General features: G+C 38.1%; 1 protein-coding gene across 4 annotated transcripts in view; it reads left to right on the top strand.

Annotated features, from left to right (window-relative positions):
• NR3C1 (nuclear receptor subfamily 3 group C member 1) overlaps positions 1-7,477 on the top strand; it is a 1,023,052-nt gene that overhangs the window by 440,269 nt on the left and 575,306 nt on the right. The window lies entirely within an intron of this gene.

Below are 7,477 nucleotides of genomic sequence, written 5' to 3'. Positions count from 1 at the left end.
TTGAGGTGCTTCACTACTGAGTGTGCCATCCTTTGGATGACATGTTAAAGCGCATTCCCAGCTGCTTGAGTTGGTGGAAGCACATATGCATGTACAAAATTCCTTGGCACTTATTGAAAAGCATAGGGGGAGGTCCTCGATGCCCTGGACAAGATACCCCCGAGTGGTGTAAGTACCACCTCGGGGCTGCCCTGTAAAGAGACCACTAGCCTAGTGGAACTAACCCAGTCAACAAAGGATAAATACAAAAATAATTTAAAAAATTATCCATGCTTGGTACAGAATGTTATGAATAAAGCAGAACCTTGGCTCATTCAGATACATGCCTGCTTTTTTTTATTGGAAGAGAAAACACAAAATGAAACTGTGAAAGGATGTAGAACTAACTGTTGAGAGTATTGGGGCATGAAAATTTTAGGCACACCAGATTTCTAACAAGCAAGTGTAACTGCGTCTATCTCTAACATTTGAGAATTAGATTTGATGAAAACCTCAGAAGCTCTGTACTTCATCATTTTGTATAGTATGAGCGGTGTGTTGATCAATTGCTCTGCAAGGGCTGCAGACCTGATAGTGTCCAGTACTGAAGAATTTAATTTCATAGTTAATAAATTTATCATACAATGCATCCCTTTTATACTTCACTGAACAGATCAGCTGTATGGTGTAGATAACTTTCATTTTTCTTTTGGTCTTGCAGCTTGGATTTTATGGCTATTGATGTTGCATTATCCTTGATTATAAAGGAGCATGTCTTATTTGCTGCATTAATGTTATGCGTCTACAGTACATTATATGTAGTTTGCCACAAAACTGTGTTTTGCAAACCAGAGAAAGGGGAGTTATGATTTCAGAAGGGAAACATAATTGTAAAGACATATTTTTGATGTGTGGTTCTAAATTGTATGTTGTAAGACAAGTACATATTTTGCAGCTTTGTAAAAGGCTGCCTGTCCGTCTTGGCTTCATTGTGGCACTAACCCTTTTGGCTCAGGAAACTTGAAACCACAAGTCAACCTCTGTGATATTTGTAATTTCAAACAGCAGAACTAGGCAAGAACCAATGTGACCAATATCAAGTCTCATTTTTGCAAGTTGTTAAAATAGTGCAGCATTTTTGTTACATTTCAGAGCTTTGCTGTAAAACTTTTGGTAGATAACCCATCATTTTCCAATTCCAGTTATCTGAACAGCAAAATTAGAGAGTAAACAGAAAATAAAATGACCGTTATGAGTTTTGAAGAAGCCTGTGCTTGCCGGTACAGTTGGCCGATTTCAGCTTGGAACTTGATGAAAAAATGGTAGCTAATATATGCCACCAAGCATCTACACTTGGTGTTTAAGAACAGCATTGCTTATGTATGGATGTTTGTTGTGAGAGAAATGAATGAGGTACAAGTAATGATTTGATGTGTAATGTGTGTCATCTCTTTTAAATTTAGTTCACACATAAAAAAAAATAAAAAAAAAAAACAAATAGCAGTACTTATGCAAAGACTGGGTGGTTAGATGCAAAGACCAACGACACATAGTAGAGTTTAAGGCAGTTTCCTTTGAGAAGATTACCTTTATCCAAGGAATGCAGTCTTAAGGTGCTGACTCTTATTCCTAACCAGGTACTGTTTTAAGGGGATTCATTTATGGTAATTTCCGCAAGTTAAGATGAATCCGTTCGTCATTCATTATTAGTTTGAATCTAGGCATGTTACAGTTTCAGAATAACAGTGATGTTGCCACCTGTTACAAGTGGTTTTGTTTTCTTTTGCCTTATTTGAGTTTCAGTACTAAGGTATTGAATGTTTAACAAACTCTTGGATGGCTACAACCAGTTTGATGTGTCCATGGTGAAGCAATGTGCTCAGTCACCATAATGGTTTTACTTGTGCATGTTCTCAAGCCAACGTGAACATCAGGAAGTGTGTTATTTAGGGAACAAACTTGATGAGTAGTATGTCAGATTGGAGGTAGATTTTTTTTGTGTGTGCATGTGTGTGTGTGCTGTAATGTGTTCATGTCTTTGTTTACTCTGGGGTGATAGCTGTATGCATGTGAGTGTGTTTAAGTTGAATATACAGTGTGTGCAACAGGTAAAGTATGCAGTTATTATTTTATAGCCTGTGTTGTCGTCATTGCTAGATTAATGAATATGTATTTGTGTGTGTGTGTGTGTGTGTGTGTGTGTGTGTGTGTGTGTGTGTGTGTGTGATTTTTGACTTTTTGTGCCTGTCTTCCCAAAAACTTTACATTTGTGAAGCTGGCATTATATTCCGCCCTGTGGATAAATTGCTTTGCAATCTCACCATTGATATTCTAGCAAGAGTACACTTCCCCTTTGTGTAGTCATCACGGGGTACTCACATTCAAACAGAGTCAAAGAAAACCAAGTTAGAGTGCTAAAGACTGGACACGTTTACCCTAAATAAGTTCTGCAAGACTGAGCATAGCTTGAGGGGATTTAATCTAATTCCTTCCTTCATTTATACTGTTATGCCATATTGTCTAATTTGATCAAGTACTTTAACAAATAAGGGTGCTATGTACTCTATGGCTAATCTGACTGAAAACTTATGTGATGGGAGTTAAGATTTGTCCTTTCTTATTTGCACCATTATACAGGATCAAATGTAACACCCTCAGAAACAATTATTACAGTAGAGTTTAGATCTTTGATAGTAAGATTTACTCACAAATTTTGTCCTTGTTTGCCTTTCTTTGTCATTACTTTAAAGTCTTATCTGTGATGAGTGTGTATCCTACCAAATGTATTTATTTTTATTTATTTATTTTACATTTGTTAACCGGGATAGTCTGACTGGATTTTGGTCCATTTTCAGCGGAGGCTCGGGGAGAAAAGCTCCATAGATACATACGAGAGAGTAACTTGACAATTGTATACATTTGTACAAGACAGTTACATACTTTGACAATTATATACTTTGTGCAGGAACACTTACAAAATCTATTCCAGATTTGCCAGAATATATAGCAGATTTAAGAAATTGTAGACTTTTTTGCACAAACCACAGTAATTTTAGTAATACACAGCTGTACAAGTTCTCCTTTGGTTCAGTAGTACAACCACTAATTTATCAACTGGAACAGCTGAAGAATGTTATATGTTAATAATGTAAATGTTACTGTAGAACAGTTCTTTACATTGAAATTCTGGTGTTTCAGTCTGATATCTTCCCTTAAGTTTTGTTATTTTTATGTTGCATCTGGCCGTCTTATTTTGCAGGCACCTGCATACATACTTACCTATGCTTGATCTCTCCGTCCCCCTTGTTTTATGCTACTGGTGCAATACATCATTTGTTGTATCAGACTTTTAACTATTTACCCACTATATTTACTTGTGGATTTCTTTTTTTCCCATTTAGTCAATTCTCTTCATGAAGAAATAATGTAGTAAAAGGTCATCCAAGAAAAGAACTTCGCAGTTCCTGTGTTGGATCAGGATCTTAATAGCTCCTTTCAGGCCAAAAGCAAATAGTTCTGATCCATATTCATATTGATAATAAATGTTTTCAGCAGCATTTCTGAGAAGACGTAGCTTTATTAAAAGTGAAAATTGTTGTGATTTATGATTTTGTTGCTCTCTGCTAATGGCTGTACTCATGGATTCAAGACAGATTTGTATGAATGTATGTATGTATGTATTTATTTATTATCCATTTGTTAATTGAGTAGATGCACCAATCAGAAGTCCCTTTTCAGGGTGACCAGGTGACATGGAGTAGTTTAAGTGACTTGATTGGAGATATAGCAAACAGAGTGAGAGGGGATCAAACTGTGGACTACAAAGTAAAGTTCATTAGCAGCTTATCACCTTAAACCTCAACACTAATTTCCAAGGCATTTTATGCACGTGTCACTAATGATACATTTCACATTTTAACATAAATGTGATCTTTTGTATGTACGTATCCTTGGGTGCTGTAAATGTTATGGTGTCTGCTTATTACGCCCCCTTGCATCTTTTGCCATCCTACACAGGGTCAACAAGGAATTACATTATTAGAGTAATTTGGAAATACTGAAGATAACATTAAAAGGACAGGATAATAAACAAAACTTTGCTGAAGATTGCTTGTTCTTTCAATTGGAAAATGTCCATGGTTGCATAGTTTTACTGATTTAGTAAATTGTGCATTATTACTAGGTAAATGTTCCTGAAATTAAGTGCATTACTGTTCCTCTTTCCTTTGTGAGGAATGTGACATTTGCTCATTTAAGCATGAAACCATACAATCTGCTGAGGCAGCGTGAGAAAAAAAAATCCAGGGGACTTTGTTATGTTTGTCTTTTTGTTACCCTTGCAAGGAAAACATTGTATAATGGTTAAGAGAAACAAAAGAAGGAAACCTCTTCAGAGAAGGACCCCAAAAGATTTCCCAAGAATAAGGAGGTCTGTGTTCCAGGTCCTTCCTTTTGCAGTTTGGAAGCAGAGATAAAAGCGATAAAAGGGTTAATCGATTTTTCTGTCTCTACAAAACGGAGACTGTTGTACAGCTGTGTAGTGCATAGCATTTATTTCGTATATATTTGTTGTCAGTCATGCTTACAAGTTCGACTTTTATGCATCTCATTTGTGTGTATAGCCAGCCATGTAAATCATAAACAATAGTATAAAAATCATTTTTGTAAGTTTATTATTTTCCAATTTTAATAGCATTACTTTTATTCCATCTTTTAAATGTGTTATTATGACTTGTGTACTTTGATGGGCAGGTTGACAGACGAGATCAGACAGCAGTCCCCGTGGACTATGATGTTTGCAGATGACATTGTGATCTGTAGTGAGAGTAGGGAACAGGTGGAGGAGACCCTGGAGAGGTGGAGATATGCTCTAGAGAGAAGAGGAATGAAGGTCAGCAGGACTAAGACAGAATATGTGTGTGTGAATGAGAAGGAGGATAGAGGAATGGTGAGGATGCAGGGAGTAGAGGTGGCGAAGGTGGATGAGTTTAAGTACTTAGGATCAACAGTTCAGAGTAATGATGATTGTGGAAGAGAGGTGAAGAAGAGAGTACAGGCAGGATGGAGTGGGTGGAGAAGAGTGTCAGGAGTGATTTGTGACAGACGAGTACCAGTAAGAGTGAAAGGGAAGGTCTACAAGAGGGTAGCGAGACCAGCTATGTTATACGGGTTGGCGACAGTGGCATTGACAAAAAGGCAGGAGTCAGAGCTTGACGTGGCAGAGTTGAAGATGTTAAGATTTGCACTGGGTGTGACGAGGATGTTCAGGATTAGGAATAAGTATATTAGAGGGTCAGCCCAGGTTGGAAGGTTTAGAGACAAAGCCAGAGAGGCAAGATTGTGCTGGTTTGGACATGTGCTGAGGAGGGATGCAGAGTATATTGGGAAAAAGATGCTAAGGATGAAGCTACCAGGTAACAGGAAAAGAGGAAGGTCTAAGATGAGGTTTATGGATGTGGTGAGAGAGGACATGCAGGTGGTTGGTGTGACAGAGCAAGAAGCAGAGGACAGGAAAAAATGGAAACGGTTGATCTGCTGTGGCGACCCCTAATGGGAGCAGCTGAAAGAAGAAGATTGTGACTTGTGTACTATGAAGCATAAATAAAGTAGGCCAGTAAAGAAAGAAAGCTAGGTCTGAGTTTCAATGTATGTGTTACTTCTTTACCTAAGCATTCAAGGTGTGTATAATTATGGTTCAAAGGGAATTTGTGTGTGTGTGTGTGTGTGTGTGTGTGTGTGTGTGTGTGTGTGTGTGTGTGTGAATGCATGCACACACATGCTTTTCGACTTCTGATCACTGACCACACAATCCGGTACCAGTTGTCTGACTTTGAATTTACATGCGCTCATAGCACATTACTGTAGAACTTTTGGCTACATCTCTGAGCCTGTCAGTAAGGCACAATTCTAATCACACATTTTACTTTTCAGGTTGTCTAATCTGTACATGTAGTTGATCTCTACCTAATTGTAGAGGTTCAGTTTTTTTTCAGATAAGTATATAATTTATGTGCTGTTTGATTAATGAAAGTTATTGTGACTGAATGTTTTAATGTTCTTTAATATATTAATGCTAAATTGTATAGTGCACAGTAACATTTTCTCAACCTGCTGAATTATATATGCATGTAAAATTAACTACCTTATTTTGGTCTGGTCAGCTGCCTGCAGTCCTTCAACCACCAAGAGGATCTTTGATTTTCTCAGTAGAATATCATATTTCTATTCCTTCACCTTTCTAAAGCCTTTGACACTCTCACCTTGTCCTCCTTGACAAACTCACTAACTTAAACTTCTCTCCCCCTACTATCTCCTGGTTCTCTAGCTATCTCTCTACCCACCAGCAATCAGTTAAAATGCTCTCTGCACTATACTCCCCTCTCACTGTACAAATGGGTGTCCCCCAAGGGTCCATACTTGGACCACTAATATTTTCATCAACTTGCTCTACTCCTCTTGTCCTCAGTCATCACTTGTGCAATATGCTGATGACTCAACTGTTATAACCATTGCTGACAACCCAACTGACCACCACTCAACTACCCAGGCATCCTTCCACACCATTGATACTTGGCTTACTGACAACAAACTAATACTTAATCCAAAACAACTAAGCTCCTACTCTTCCTCCCCAAAAACCTCACCATACTCAAAAGTACATTTACCATTTAATCTAGCAACAACACCACCATCTCAGCTGAACCTTGTACTAAATTGCTAGGTGTCACAATAGATGATCAGCTTAAGTTTGATCTACATATTACTAACTCTTTTAAAAAAAAACTATCAGAAACTTGGGACACCTTTTCCGCAACAAGAAATACTTAACCAACACAGCCCGAAAACCTCTCTCTCATGCTTTACTACTTCCAACACTCCTGTACAGCTGTCACATATTCACAAACCTAAACTCTACAATTATTTCCAAAGTTGAAACTACCTACAACAAGGTTGCCAGATTTGCAACGAACCAAACCTGCAAGTCACATCACTACTTAGCACTCCAGCAACCAGACTGGCTAGAATTCACTCATCTGCTCCAACTATATCAACTACAAATCATTCACTCCATCCTCTGTCTTACCCTCCTTCTGCCCCAACCACTCCTCCATCATATCTAAATATTCCCCTGCTAGGACTCTACGCAGCTCAGACCAAGAATTATTACACATCTACAAACCCAAAATCAAAATAGGATGTCTTCTCTATAACTATAACCCAGATACATCCTGGAACCAATTCCCCTTGGAAATAAAGTCCCTTCACCATAGCAAGAGTTTCAAATTAGCCATAAGAAAATACCTCAAAAAAAAGGTCTTGCCACTGTAGCCATCCACCCTGAAACCACTATCCTTCCACCTATTTCACCACCTTGCCCTAAATGTATCTCTAACCTTGTACTCCTACCTCTTCCACCATTTCCCTTCCTCCGTCTCTAACCAATCTTGATTTATTCAGCTTCAAAATAACCTACTTTATCTAGTCTGTCTAAAAGGTC

Source organism: Protopterus annectens, chromosome 4.part0 (assembly GCF_019279795.1).
Source record: "Protopterus annectens isolate FY-2018-M chromosome 4.part0, PAN1.0, whole genome shotgun sequence".
Taxonomy (NCBI): Eukaryota; Metazoa; Chordata; order Ceratodontiformes; family Protopteridae; genus Protopterus; species Protopterus annectens.
This window is presented reverse-complemented; position numbering and strand designations above follow the sequence as displayed.